Source organism: Suncus etruscus, chromosome 8 (assembly GCF_024139225.1).
Source record: "Suncus etruscus isolate mSunEtr1 chromosome 8, mSunEtr1.pri.cur, whole genome shotgun sequence".
Classification (NCBI taxonomy): domain Eukaryota; kingdom Metazoa; phylum Chordata; class Mammalia; order Eulipotyphla; family Soricidae; genus Suncus; species Suncus etruscus.
The window spans coordinates 77,414,730-77,430,243 of NC_064855.1; the positions used below are offsets into that span (position 1 = coordinate 77,414,730).

General features: G+C 35.5%; 1 non-coding gene across 1 annotated transcript; it reads right to left on the reverse strand.

Annotated features, from left to right (window-relative positions):
- Positions 1-1,093: 1,093 nt before the first annotated feature.
- LOC126016498 (small nucleolar RNA SNORA51) lies at positions 1,094-1,225 on the reverse strand. Its single transcript, XR_007498294.1, has one exon. It is a non-coding gene; the product is annotated as a small nucleolar RNA SNORA51 (small nucleolar RNA).
- Between the last annotated feature and the right edge of the window lie 14,289 nt (positions 1,226-15,514).

Below are 15,514 nucleotides of genomic sequence, written 5' to 3' on the forward strand. Positions count from 1 at the left end.
ATTTTATAGGGTTTAATATCTTGTTGTTGTCGTTGTGGTGGGTGTTACTATTCCTGTCATGAGTGCATTTAAGATATGATAACTAGAAACCTTTAATCCCTACATTATCAATTTGCAATCTGAAAAAAATGAATGTTTTAGTTTTCATCTTCAGTATGCTTTTTCTAAGATTAAACTAAAAGGAAATAGAAGAAAATGGAAGATAGTTGATGTGAATTATTAACTAACTCATGGATTGCAGATAACCTTGGTTGTAATAATGAATATATACTACATATTCATAAAAATGTAAGGAAAGAAATTTACAGATTACTCATAAATGCCAGCTCATGTAAGACTATTCACAGACTCATCTGAAAACACTGGACTATCTGAGAAACCTGAATTAATGTGAATTTTTATTCATATTTTTCTTATTAACATTCTAACTTTATCTTTCAACGTATACACAATAATTCTGGAATGATAATATAGCAGGTAAGGTGTTTGCCTTCCAAGAGTGAAAGCATGTTAAACTCCAGGCATCTCATATTTCCCCAGGTCCACTGGGTGCAGAGCCAGAAGTAAGCCCAAAGAGATATCTGGCACAGCCCCCAAACAAAACAAAAATGTATGCAGAATGGATTATTCAATAATCTGAATTGTTTAAACTAAAATAAATTCTATGATATGCCACTAGAAAATATATTATTATATGACAATATGATAATATTGTAAACTGTTAAGAACAATATTCAGCACTTTTCAGTATATTAAACAACTATATGTTTAACAAATATAATAAAGAAATAATACTTCTAAAATAGACTCAATCTTCTTATCTAATCAAGCATATCACGGTAACATGACATAATACCAGTGGAAAAAATAGAACCTGGCAACTATTTTCAAACTATAATATAGAAAGTAGTTTTACATATACTACATATTGACGTAATATACAAATTTTAACCCTTATTTATATACTATATAATCACATATATTTTATATTATATATTATATATATATTAATTATAAAGTAAGTAGGAGTAACAATACTATCAGCAATACAGGAAAGTTCTCCTATGCCTGAAATATCATTAATATTTTTTCTCCATGTCCCCCCATTCACAATACAGACCAGGCAAAGAGCCTGGGCTGAGGTGTATATGGCGTGCATTTACTGTACCTCCTCTTTCTATACAGTCAGTGCAAAAAACACGGCCTGTGGTAAGCTTGGGAGGCCTTATATTTTCTTTTTTTCTTTTTTTTGATTTTTGATTTATTTATATATATAAACTTCACCAGTGCAACATTCCCATTATCAGTATCTCAAGTGTCCCTCCTCCCACCCCACACTTTAATATTTATTTTTATACAGATAACATCCTTTACATTATTTGCCTCTGTGTTGAGCAAAAGTATCCTTAATTACCCTATTTTCCATAGAAGGGTTGCAATTAGGTACACACCTCTTAAGCAATTTATAAATTTATTTTGAATCATAATATTATTACTATCAGACAACAGAACTAGGAATAAAATCTTTCATTTTGGGGGGCGACTTTTTTCAAGATCTTGAACTCTTGTTATTGATTAGAGCAGGATTTTTTAACCAGGAACTTAATATAGACCTCCAGAACATTCCAATGTGGCCACAAATAAGCTCCTGCAAATGGAAAGTGACAGGAAGAGAAGAAACAGTCAGCTGAAGACACTGGTCAGAAAAAGGGTAAGAAACACTGGATTAAAGCATTTCCTCTATTTTATTAACTGATGTGACATTCAGTTTGAAGTACTACAAATTCCTCCATTGTTGAGCCATTTTCTCCTTGTCTTCTTTTTCTAGTTCTGTAACTTCTACTTGACTTGCATATTTGTTTCTCTGCCAAACTTCTCAATATGTCTCTCCTTATTTATAAAAAAACTTTCTAGAATTTTATCTCTCAATCTAAAGAAAGAAGAACAACAGGTATAACTTTTCATCTAAAAAATTATTAGTTGACTTTCTACCTTGTATACTGGATGAAAATACTGGCAACTGTTTTCAAACTTATAATAATAAGGAATAGTTTTACATTTTGAGGTTAAAGAGCAATGATATGCTCTTTTACTGTAACTCACATAAAATTATATTATTTCACAGCTTTCATATCTTATTTGCATAGTTATGTTTTCACTTAAAAAGGCTGTTACACACAGGGCGCATTCTTTGACCACTATAGATATCACTGTTCTTCATCTTTATTCTCTTTCTTCCAAAAATAGAAAAATAAATCCTAGAATTTTTATAAAAAATGAGTCAATTTATCTTTAGGTGGTAGCTCAGAAAACCTGCTACCCAGACCAAATAACTCCTTATATAAGTGTTCCCTCGTCTGTGTCTCTCTGTGCACATACCACCACTCAGTCAATGTTCAGTTACTGCACTAATATGCAATAAAGATATAAGATACTTTAATTCCAAATTCATTAAAACTAGATTGCTCCTTGGTCCAATTCACCCTTGCCTCCATTTATAAAGCATTTTGTGTTAAGATCTAATATGCGGGCCCTGAGAGATAGCACAGTGGCGTTTGCCTTGCAAGCAGCCGATCCAGGACCAAAGGTGGTTGGTTCGAATCCCATATGGTCCCCCGTGCCTGCCAGGAGCTATTTCTGAGCAGACAGCCAGAAGTGACCCCTGAGCACTGCCGGGTGTGGCCCAAAAACCAAAAGAAAAAAAAAAAAAGATCTAATATGCCCAATCCATGTGATAAGCTAAAAATCATCAACATCATTGATCTCTATAGCAAGGAGTTGTCACTACTTTTAGAGCACAATAATCATGCAAAAATGAATTTTAGTAATACATGGCTTCTCAAAACCTAACCACACCAAAAACTCTAAGTAAATAACCTTTATACTCACAATGATCCTACCCTAACATTGTAAAAAATGACAACTAAAGTACTTCCTGAATTTCCAAATGATGCCTCCTCCTGTTTTGATTCATTCCAAGAAAAATTTGCTACCATATTATTTTAATCATCACAGAAAACTAACATGAGTATAAGTGTAACCAGCCATAGAAAATAAATGCCCAACAGTCAAGATAGATTATGTATTAAGATGTGGGTTATATCAAAGCAGGTTATTCCTATAGGGACTTCATCCTCACAAATTCTCAAGCATATATGGTGTTACACAACAGATTGCTTTGTCAGGGCTTCTGCCTCTGAAATCCAGGTGTGCTCAACTTTGCATCTGTTACTTCACAAATGCATCCGACTTGAACAGAAAACCATATGGCTTTCCTTACTGGACCTACTTTCATCACAAATATGCACAAATTACCGGTACAGAAGCTGTGCCATCTGAAAATGCCAAGAGTAAACGGTATTGGGTTGGGTGCGTGGACATAACTCAACATGAGTTTACAGCAGCCCTAAACATACTGTCTGCTGCTTCCCAGCTGACCCTGATCTATGGTATCTCGATAACAAATGTGCACATTTAGAATAGTCGGTTCAGTTACAGCTCTGCACTGGGAATCAAACAAGTTACAAATAGCCCCAAGTCCAAATACAGTAGTGACATGCAGTAATGGTGTCATTATCAGGCAATAATTCTATGCCTATCACTGACTCCCACTGGCAATAAAAATGATAGCCGGTAGCAAAGTGGCCACTAACAGACACTAGCAAGGGAATAGCAAATTACACTTAGTACTATAATTGTATCTTTTCTTAGATTTGTGTGTCAATGTTCGACTTTGTGTATGTGTTTGTAATTCCCAATGATATAGCTCGAAAACAAGTGTCTGATCAGTGAGTACCTATAATAAAAAAATTAAATCAGGATATTCATCCTTTAAAATAATTTTCTGGCTTTGCCATCTGACAAGTTATCATGAAGTATATTTTCACTGTGCAGCACTTCTTGTTATAACATTGCCATGGATCTCCAAACATGCCCTCAGGATAAGATGCTTTTTAAGAAGGGAACTCTCTGCAAGCCAAAAATACCATATCATTGCTTTATAACCCCTCAAGCGGTAAAATGTGTTCAGAGAGGAAGATCTACTTAAAATCAAGCAAAGAAAAAAAATGGAAAATTTGACCCTGCATATTCATGGTGCTTTAAAAAGGTTTCTACTGAGACTATCATTAAATTTCTTTTAATACGTATTTATCACAAACAATGATTCAGGCAGCCTCAGATTATAAGATGATAAACCTCAGATTATTAATACTTTTGTTTTAATAAATTCCTTGTTTACTTTAAAAATAGTAAAAGGTTGACAAAGCTGAAGTGTAAAAGATAGTCTCTAGCATTACTTAATAGCATTCATAGCCAATCTAAGTTAATTACAAATATTACAAAAATCAAGACAGAAAAACAAGAGACAAAATCTGAAAATTGAAATTAAAATTTGGAATATTAATGTGGTGTAATATGTTGCAAATCTTTTGACTAACATTTCAAGTGTAATAATAATCAAAGCAACAGCAACTGAAAAGTCCCAATCTTTTCTCAAATCACTTGGCTTTCTATGTTTCTCCACTTCATCCTGTATAGTGAGGCTGACTATATTTCAGTATTATTTACTTACTTGTTATCAACTTAGTCAATAAATTCTACTGTCAAGAGTATCATATGCTTTCTTTCTTTTGGCCAATTGTATTGATTTAGTTCTTTCTCATTGGCAGATAAATTCAGCTTATGTACCAGCCATTATCAGAGGGAACATTAATAAGATCCACAAGATATAAGGAAGTTGCTAAATTTCCTAGACTATCATTACAATCTGACTGTAGGACTACTTTTTATTTATTAAACACAACAAAAAATATTTCTGGATTTATCTTGAATCAAATGTCATAATTTTACAGTCTTTCAGTACAATTTTAATAAGCATGATACCCAGCTTTATCAAAGTTTTTTTTTAATGTCATAGCCCCTTAGTTTAAGGTTCAGAACTTTACAGAAATTCATGACTCAAATCTAGATAAAGTTTAAGGTGAAATAGAGCTGGTGTTTCTGAAACTGGTAATCTACCATTGAGAAGTACAAAAAATATTACAATTTAAGTTGTTTCAACATTTTTTTAAATTATGTTTTTCTTACTTTCACTGTTCTCCTAGTGAACAAAGGTTGCACATATATCTGACTCTGGTGCTCATACATGTAGCTGTGGTGCTCGATAAGGCCTGCACTACCATTTTAAGTCCAAATATTGTGATATTTTCATCTACACTCTTCAGGTTTAGTGTTTAAATACATTCTGGTTGTAACTCTCACTGGAGATCACTGCAGTACTTCACAGGTGCTCTCCAGCTCTCACTTCCTGGCTTCAGTCCTTACATAACTTTTATTGTTGCTTTCCAGTGTTTTCACTTCTTTAGTTGTAGTACCAGTACTCCTATACACCTGACAGTGGTGTAGCCAGAAATCCCTTTCAATGCTGCAAACCACAGTGACAGAATCAAACAGAAGGACTGACAAGATCCTCTCCACACTGTTGGTGGCACCAGGAATTCAGCTTATGATCTTGCAAAGTCTATATTCTAAGCCTGCTATCTTGTTCTCCAGATACCAGTTGTCTTAATATAAAATTATTCCACTTGCCCCACCTCCTGCCAATTTATTAGTTATGATCAATTTTGCTCTAATACATTGAGCAGAATAGTAGAGAATAGATTGTGGCAACTGGTAGCCACAACAAAGAGTTTAATCAAAGAGAAGAATTTGAATTTATGTTCCTAATGATGTCATTGAAGTCATTAACTATTATGATATTAAAATTTAATAATGCCAATTTTTACATTATTTTATAATACTTTCTCACATAATATTTAGTATTTATTTACCTGGGTAAAAAAAGTTTCTCTTTATTCAGTAACTGTGTAAAATTGCTTCCAGCAAAGAGTTTGAAAATTATAAATACGTAACTTCCAACATAATTGATTCTACTGGTTCTAAATTTTACATGTGCATTTAGCCTCATAAAATTAATTGCCATTTTCAATGGATTTATTATTAAAACTGTATTGTTCATTAAAAATTTATTAATTGAGATACAATATGTTTGACAGCTGACTAGGTTTACTCACCAGGAAATAGAATTTATCCAAATTCTGTTAGTATCTATATGATTCAAATTTATGTTAGTATTCTTAAGGTTTTTATCATTAATGTTTTCAGGAAATACATTTGTGCTTTCTCATTCTAATTAAGGACAGGAAGATCACTCAAGGAATGTCAGAACATTAAATGTGAAAGTTAATAATGCAAACTACTGCAAAAACGCTGAATTTAATATTTGTTTCCTGTTGGAGAAAATAGTCTTAATCTTAAAGCTATAATATCAGTATATTGCAATATTTAGGCTTATCTTGGGCAAAGTGTTACATATTCCATTTAATATTAAAGTGTAAATTTCATGTTTAATGTGTGAATGTATGTAACATATCTTGTGGGTACATTCCTTTAGATTATTTTAATTGCCTTTAAAATATTCTACAAAAAGTTGGAATGGGTTAAATAAAAGTCACAGTGAAAAATAATGTGGTATTTAATAATGTCACAACTGTTGATTAAAATATAAAGTATGTAGTATAAAGTCCACATGTTGGGTGAGGCTGCCACAGGCACCATGATGCCATGATTCTAAACCCTCATGCAGACGGGTCTGATGATGCAGGATAACAACCGAGAAATAATTCACAAGGAGTCAGTTAAAGTTTCGTCTGGAGTCAGCTTGCTTTTATTTCATTGCTGTCTGCTATGTGCATTTTCTCACATGTGCTTCTCTCTCTCTCTCTCTCTCTCTCTCTCTCTCTCTCTCTCTCTCTCTCTCTCTCTCTCTCTCTCTCTCTCTCTCTCTCTCTCTCTCTCTCTCTCTCTCTCTCTCTCTCTCTCTCCCCTCACTGCTGCTTCTCTAGCCAGCACATTTTCTTTATTAGTAAAAACAGTCTGCCTTACCAAAGGTAACATTGACATCTCAAAAGAAGAGGTTAGAAAAACAGGAGTTGGAGGCAGAGTTACACAAAACTAGTCTTTAAAAGATGGAGTTGACCAATAGAAAATAGGTTACAAATTAAAAATGAGTAAATATAAGATTTTCCATTTTTAGTATGTTTATGCATATATTGCTGGTGCATTTAGGGATAAGAATGACAGGTATACAAATTCTGTGCCCTGGTTTTGACCTGAACTTTTATCAAGCAAGATTTTTTCTTCTAGAATTTCATACCAAGAAGAATCAATACAAGTGAAATTAAATATATAGATTTATATAAAACAAATTATAAATAAAGGATAGAGGAGGCTACCTTTACTTGTGGAAATAAATACACTAAGAGGTATAACTATTGAGGTATTAAACATAAAAGGAAAATATAGATATCCCCATTAAGTCTTTTGGATATTCTTGGGGTGGGTGAGATCCAGGGCACCTTTTTATTCCATACCATGGTCTTGTTGAGTTTGAGAGATAGTTTGCAGCAGTTAAGGGGACAGGTAGTGTCCTTGAGTAGAGGGTCCTTCTGGAGCTGAATCTGGTAGCATGCAACAGTCCACACTTAGAAGTATGTGTGTGAGAAGAAGGGCCACATAGAAAAAATGAGGAGGAGTGGTGGTTGCAGCTTCTTGCTGGGGCAAAAAATGTGGGACTGAGAAGATGTGCTTTTATATTAGGAGCTGGGTAGTGACTTACTGGGCAAGAGATCAGGCTCGGTACCTAATAAGTTAAAACTAAGGTTAAAGAGGGCTAAATAGGGAGGGATAATAGATCAGGATTCAGAGTACAAGAGACTAGAAGGAATTCTGAATGGGGGAGAAGGATAGTATATAAGAGGTGTTTTATACAATATAAGCATGGATTGTTTACAATATAGATTGGGCAGACATAGGGAAGTTCACTGTACACAAACTCCTTCCCACTTATAGAAAAACATTAGAGATCTATTCATAAGTTGTTGTTGGAGGCCTGACACTCATACATGGGTCTGAGCACTTAAGAAATAATTGCATTAAGAAAAATAAATAGCTAAAATATGGATTAGGAGGGAAAGAAGAGAAAAACTAATTGAAAAAATGAGAAGAAAAAATCAATAAAAAGAAAAAAGGGAAAAAGAGAAAAAAAATGAGCCTGGTGTCTCGGAGTGGGAGAATTTTTTAATTTCTAGGCACTTCAAAAATGGCAGAAATGAACTTTTATAAATCAAGCTTTCAGGGTTAGACTTTGACTGGAGCATTTTTATTATGTATAGAAACAAGCTCTTATTTCCTAGGAATGAGAACCCATAATATATGGGTGCCTCCCACCCTGGACATTTGTCATAGGGACTATACTAAAACTGCATGTGATTGGACAGTGACTATCCAACCCTGAACCCTAGATCTAACTAGAACTGACATAGTTCCCTAAAACAGCACCAGGTACTAGACTCCCCCCCAGGGAGTTCCTAATAATGCTCTAGCATCAATTTGTGTCAGGTTAATACAACACCCTGACTATGAGAAAAAGGCAATAGCTTAGTCTAAGAGCAGGTAGCCTCACCTCACCACCTAATGGTAAAATGAAATCAGAAGACACTTTGTTCTTTGATCTATGCAAAAACAAGATTACTAATTACAGAAGACTGATATTGACAACCTAAACTAAGCTGAACTTTCCTGGGACCAATAAAAAGTCCCTAGCTTAAGCTTCATTTTAGGATTTGTACAAAAAACAAGATCTCTAGTTCCAGAGGTCTGACTTTGACAACTGTGACTGAGCAGAATTTGTGGAACCATAAGGAAAGACTCTATCCTAGGCTTCATCCTAGGATCTGTGCAAAAATCAAGATCAATAACTACAAAAGACTGACTACAGCTGTGACAAAGCAGAACTCCTATAACCATAAAGAAAGACTTTATCCTAGATTTCATTCTATGACCTGTGAAAATACCAAGATCTCTAATTACAGAGGACTGACTTTGACCACCACAACTGAGCAGAATGTTTCCTGGCAGAATAAAAAGACCTTGAGGTTCTATAATGAGCATATCTAGAGCCTATAGTTGTTCCCATAACAGTAGGCTTCAAGGTTGGAGAAAACCTGTATCTCTTAAGCCAAGGGACTTCCCTTTCTAATTTTCCCAATACTTACTGTGCCTATGCAAAAACAAAACAAAACAAAAAACAACACCTTGCCCTCCTTTCTTTTTTTCCTTTTTCATATTTTCTTCTTGTTGTTTAGTTGTTTATTATTTCTGTTGTGTGTTTTGTCATTGCTTATTTTTCCCTTTCTTCTTTAAATTGATATTGATATCTCCTAGACAGACTCCTCCCAGCCTTTTATTTCTTTTCATTTTTATTTTTCCCAAAAGAACCATAGAACTTGAATCATCTTCTTCTGTCTCATATATTGGGGGGTGGGGAGTGGATGGTACCAGGATCAAACAGTCCCATGAACATTAAGTGGAAATTAAAAATCATCAGATCTAAATACCAAATCAAAATTCTACAATAACAGAATCAACATACCCAAGTTAAAAGGGACCTGTTACACTAGCAGTCCAGGGGGCAAAGCAGGGTGGGTTTGGGGTGCATGCTAGGAACAGAGGTAAAGGGAGGACAATCTGGTGGTGGCAATGGCCCTAACTCATGTCACTATGTACCTTAAATATAAATGTGAAAAACTTGTAATTCACATTGGTCACAACAAAAATATAAAATAAAAAATAAGTAAATATATATTGACCAACCAATTGAAAGGAATCAAGATTTCCTTTTTCATTTTGTGTTTCATAGACTTTATCCCAGGCTCCATCCTAGGAGCAACATAATGACCAAGACCACCAACTACAGAAGATGGATTAAAATGACACTGAAGAAGCAGAACTGCTAGAACCACAAAGAAAGACTTTTTCATAAGCTCCATTCCTTGAGCTTCACAGCCACCAAGATCAGAGGACTGATTTTACCATCCATGATAAAGCAGATGTCTTCCATACACCACGAAAGCACCAAGGGGAGAGTAAATGATCATGCAAGGAGTCTACAGTTAATCCCATGACAGTATACTTCAGGGATGGAGAAACCCTGTATCTTCTAGGCCAAGGGAATTCCCTCTATAATATCCCCAGTAATTACTGTGCCTATGCAGGGGGGGAAAGAAAAGAAAACAAAAGCACAAAACAATCATTTTTCCACATATTTTTTTATCGATTGTTCCATTTTTTGACATCTTTATTTTTGTGTAGATATTAAAGTTGGTTCTCCAATATTATTTTATTTTATTTTATCTTCTCTTTCTTTTTCTTTTTGCACTCCGGCATGATTTGATATCAGAACCGAGACTTTTGTGTGGTGCTTGTTTTTATTGCTGTAGTGCTCATTGGATATTTAATTTGATATTTCTTTCTGTATCAGTGTGGTGTTTCAATTACCTTTTTCACATCCTCTCTCAAACTGGAGTTGAAAGCCTCTAGAAGGACTCCACCCATTTTCAACGTATTTGACTTCTTTTTTTTTTCTTGTTTTGTACCCCAATCTATTGCTTTTCTTTCCTTCAAAAAAAAAAAAAACCACATAACTCAATTTATCTAGCTCTGCCTCTTAAATAGAGGGGGAAACAAGGGAGGGTATCAGAACCAAACAGATATATGATCACTAATAGTAAGCTAGACAAAGAGGGGACCACCTACTCTAGCAGCCCGGGGGGTGATGGTGGGGTATATGGATTGCAGAAAGGGAACTGGGATGGGAGGAGGACAAATTTGGCGATGGGTAATCCCCTGATTCAGTGTTAATATGTATCTAAAATACTACTGTGAAAGATATGTAAGCCATTATGATCAAAATAAAAATGAAAAAAAAGATTTCCAAATAATCAGATGTCAATATAATAATCAAATAATAAAAACATGTTTAAAAATAAATTGTATCATTTCTAACTGCCATGTAATATTCCATTGTATATATGTACCACATCTTAATGATCCATTCATCTGTTGTTGGACATCGAGGTTGGTTCCAAGATTTGGCTATTATACTGAGTGCTGCAATAAATAGTGGGGTGCATACGTATTTTGGAATGAATGTCCTTCCATCTTGGGGGTATATGCCTAGGAGAGCAATTGCTGGGTCAAATGGCAGCTCAATGATACAATCACAGACTTTGCAGCAACGTGGATGGACCTAGATCATGTTATGTTAAACGAAGTAAGTCAGAAGACAAAAGAAAAACACAGAATGGTAGCACTATTCTGAAACATCTAGAACACATATTTTATACACAACTAATACTTAACAATCAAATAACAGGGTTTAACATGGTAGAAACTCCGAACACTGTAATAGTCAACATATACGTGGGAGCAGTGTCCAAAATACATGAAAAAGGAATAATGCAAATTTTTTATTACACAATATACCATAAAGATAACAATAACAACAGAAACGGCAGCATAGAGAGAACAGGTATGTAATCAGACTTCTACAACAAAGGCCCACAATAATCCCTTGGAGTTCGTATACAGGAACACAAGTATAGAACACCAAGGGAAATCACGGACTGCAATGGCAACATACCATAACACTACCTTTTAATGCCTTTATCTTACTATATTTTAAATAACCTCTCAGCTTTTCTGTCCACAGGCGCCCTTGGATACAAAGGGCGGACAAACTAAGGTGGCAACTCGGGATACCACACGGGATACCATACCTTGCATGCACTACGAGATGGCCACGAGAAAACTCTTTAACATACACTTTATCTCTAGGTAATACCTCCATTTAGGAATTGAAGCACGTGATCAGTCAGACCATCGAAGCAGTACCTGAGACATACAGACTTAAACCACAGGCTCTATTCTTCGAACACTTTTAATCAAACCAGCATTCCCTTGCTATTCTCTCCTCTCTTCTCACTACTTTTTTTTTTCTCTATTCTGCTCATTACTTTTTTCCCTTTCTCTTCCCCTTTTCTCTATAAGGTATTTTCTCTTTTCTCTTCCTTCATACCCTTCCCATATACCTGCCCCTTTCTCCCCTCCGGAAATCCAACTATCCCTTTACCCCTCAATCCCATCCAGATCTCCCACCATATTAAAACTCTTCACCCTCAGTCCTTATTCTATTAGGCATCAAGATCGACCTCCTACCCAACGAACCAGTACCCTGCACCCAGGCGAGGGGACACCCAGATAAACCCACACCTCGTCTCCTGAAAGAAAAGACAGCCAACTCCCCTGTGGACTCATGCTGCGAGGCCCTCCCTACTAACTCTCCCTAACGCGGACTGTTCCTTGAAACTGGGCCTAGGTCCAAAAGTATCCCCAATGCAAGAACTCTTCCAAGACCTCCCTGCCGCAAATTTTTACCAATCTGAAGAAGGTCAGGGGATGTGTTAGGAAGATGCCTGGGAACCCACACACCACAAGAAAAACCCAAAAGACAATGGGAAAAACTGTACTTCCAACATAGGCATAAAACCTGTAATACACCACCTCTTTACCTGCTCTCCCCCAAATGTAAGGTAGTCCTCTGCACCACTTTGGTTCCTTAAAAACTTCGCTAACTTATTTTATTTTTTTTTGTTGTTGTTGTTTTGTTTTTTGTTTTTGTTTTGTTTTGTTTTGTTTTTAATTTATTTATTTATCTTTTTTAAATGAGTGTCCTACATATATATTGGTGAGCACATACATTTTTAATTCCCCTTTTTTTTTTCCCCCTCGTTTTTGGGTATGTGACCTGTTTCAGTTATCCCATCAATCCACCCACAAATATACAGACATTATAATGTAGCACCACTTCCCCCTGCAAAGGCATACTAAGTAAAGGGGAAATCTTACATATAAAAAAAAAGAGCTCCTATCTACTAGAGATAGGAACTCATAGTTGTTTACAATATGGGGATATCTTCTGCCTTGAAAATATGTCATGTGGAATCAACTTAGACCTCAGGTGATTAGATACCATTCATTCAGCCTTGAACCCTTGATCCCCGACATAGAAACGGCACAGCTCTTCACAACAGCTGCAGGAAACAAACTTTATCCGGGACAGCCTTGATACGGCGGGACTAACAACAAGGCCCAGCTCTAACATGTTATCCTGACAACGAGGAAAATGCGAACATCTTGACCTTAGAGCAGATTAGCCTACCTTACCAACTAACGACAAGACAAAACCAGAAGTCTTGGCACCCTTTGGTAAGTCCAAAAACCAAGATCGGGATTTGCAGATGACTGGCTGCAAGAACCACGACCAGACTGTATACATCTTGGGACCAATAAAAAAGCCCTAGTTTAGGGCTTGAACTATGACCTGCACAATAATCATGATCCCCAGTCCCAAAGGTCCGGCAGAGACAATTGTAACGGAATGGGGCTTTTGGAAGCACAAAGAAAGACGCTATCCTAGGTGCCACCCTAGGTTCAGTGCAAAGACCAAGATCACCAACCACAGAAGATGGATTAAAATGACACTGAGGTAACAGAACCTCTAGAACCACAAAGACTGACTTCATCATAAGTCCCACCTCACGATCTGTGCAGATACTGAGACCTCTAAACATAGAGCAGAAGTCTTCCACACACCAAAAAAAAAAAAAAAAAAAAAAAAAACCCAAAAAATAAATAAATAAATAAATTGTAAAAGGTAGGTCACAAAAATTAATCTATTTTAATTTCTACCACCTAGCAACGAAAAAAATTAGACTACTGTTGATGAACATTTAGCCATTATGTATGGTATCTTCACCTTTAAATAGAAATGAAGATTTAAAAAGTTAATGTCACTTTATGGGGCTTGAGCTTGAGCAGTAGCCTAGGAAGGACCGAGGTTTGATCCCCTGGCATCCCATGTCCCCCAAACCAGGAGCAATTTCTGAGCGCATAGCCAGGAGTAACCCCTAAGTGTCACTGGGTGTGGCCAAAAAGAAAAAAAGTTAATGCCACTATTAACTAACTGTTCGATATTTTTCAAAGTGCTTGGATCAGTTACAGTACTATGTGAAGATTGATATTTATATCTCAGTTGCTATTCTCTTCTCTTTTTTTGGGGGGGGGGGGCACACCTGGTGACGCTCAGGAGTTACTCCTGGCTGCGCTCAGAAATCGCTCTTGCTTGGGGGACCATATGGGACACCAGAGGATTGAACCACTGTCTGTCCTAGGCTAGCATGGGCAAGGCAGATGCCTTACTGCTTGTGCCACCGTTCCAGCCCCTGCTATTCTCTTCTTAAAATAACTTTATTTCAGTTTTTTGCTAGGAATTTGGTCATCCAATATACTTCATTATTTCAGCTTCACACAGCTAGTGTGGACCTAAATTTACTAAAATATACATACAAGTTAAAGCAGTTTCTAGGTGTATCTTTTAAGAACTAGCTGAAGCTCACCTTGTTATCATGTTTTTACTTGTTTTTGTTGTTGTTGTTGTTGTCTGGAATGTTAGTGGAAAACCAAAAGTTGGACCAAAAAGAGTGATATGTTGATTTATGTCCTCAACTTTTAATTGTGCATAAAAAAAAGAACACTCAGTCTCAAAGCCCCATGAATGAATAAGTTCAGGATCTCTCAAACTCTTTCTGCAAGTAAATTAATTTAAAACAAAGAGGACAAAAGATGAAAACCTATTTGGCCCCTGGGAAGAGCTTTTCTGCAAGACAGCACTATAAATAAGGGAATTACTTTAATCCCCCACTTAACTCTGTTGTAACTATTACTAATTTAGATAGCAAATTAAAGCATAAAATCTGTTAGTCATGAGAGTGACCCCAAAAAATCTTTGAGCCTGATTGTGTAGCAGTACAAACTCAATCAGGAACACAATTATTATACAATTTATAATTTATCCATTTTGAGTAACAATAATTCAATTGAAATTCCATAAAAAAATCTTGGTTTATTTTTCATCATTTTTGAGTTTATAATTTAAAATCTAGTAAAACAATAAAAATACATCACCACTCCATCTATAAACGATAAGAGCATATTCCGTCATTTGACAATTCTCTTCAAAGATATCAATAGGAATTAATGCAATTGAAAACATGAGGAAAATTCCAGGTTTCTGTGCTATTTTTGAAACATCACAAACCTTTCAGATTCTTAACATGTTAGGGAAAAGTCTTAATCATATGAGAGTAGGTCTTTGTTATCTTATCTCAACAGATAATAGAAGAGGAGTTCTGTATCATTGTAGCAATGCCAAGCCAACCTTTGTTGGAACTGAGAAAAAAGAGAAAATACAATTATATTTATGCTATATTATTTAACATTTGGATATTCTATTTGTCATTTGCTTTGCGGGCTTAATTTTGATTAAAAGTTTGCATTGATATATTATTGCCTTTATTTCTAATTTTTTTTCTCCTTAAATTTGGAACCCTGAGTAGATTAGGATTAAAAAATTGATTTTATTTATGACTCAAGTACCAGCTCCACATTTCAGTCTAAGATTATCTGTTGATTTTATTTGTATTAAATTCATCTGAATTTCTGTACATCGAAATATCTGATATGTAATATCAGCAGAAGCTTCTTTGCCTCACAA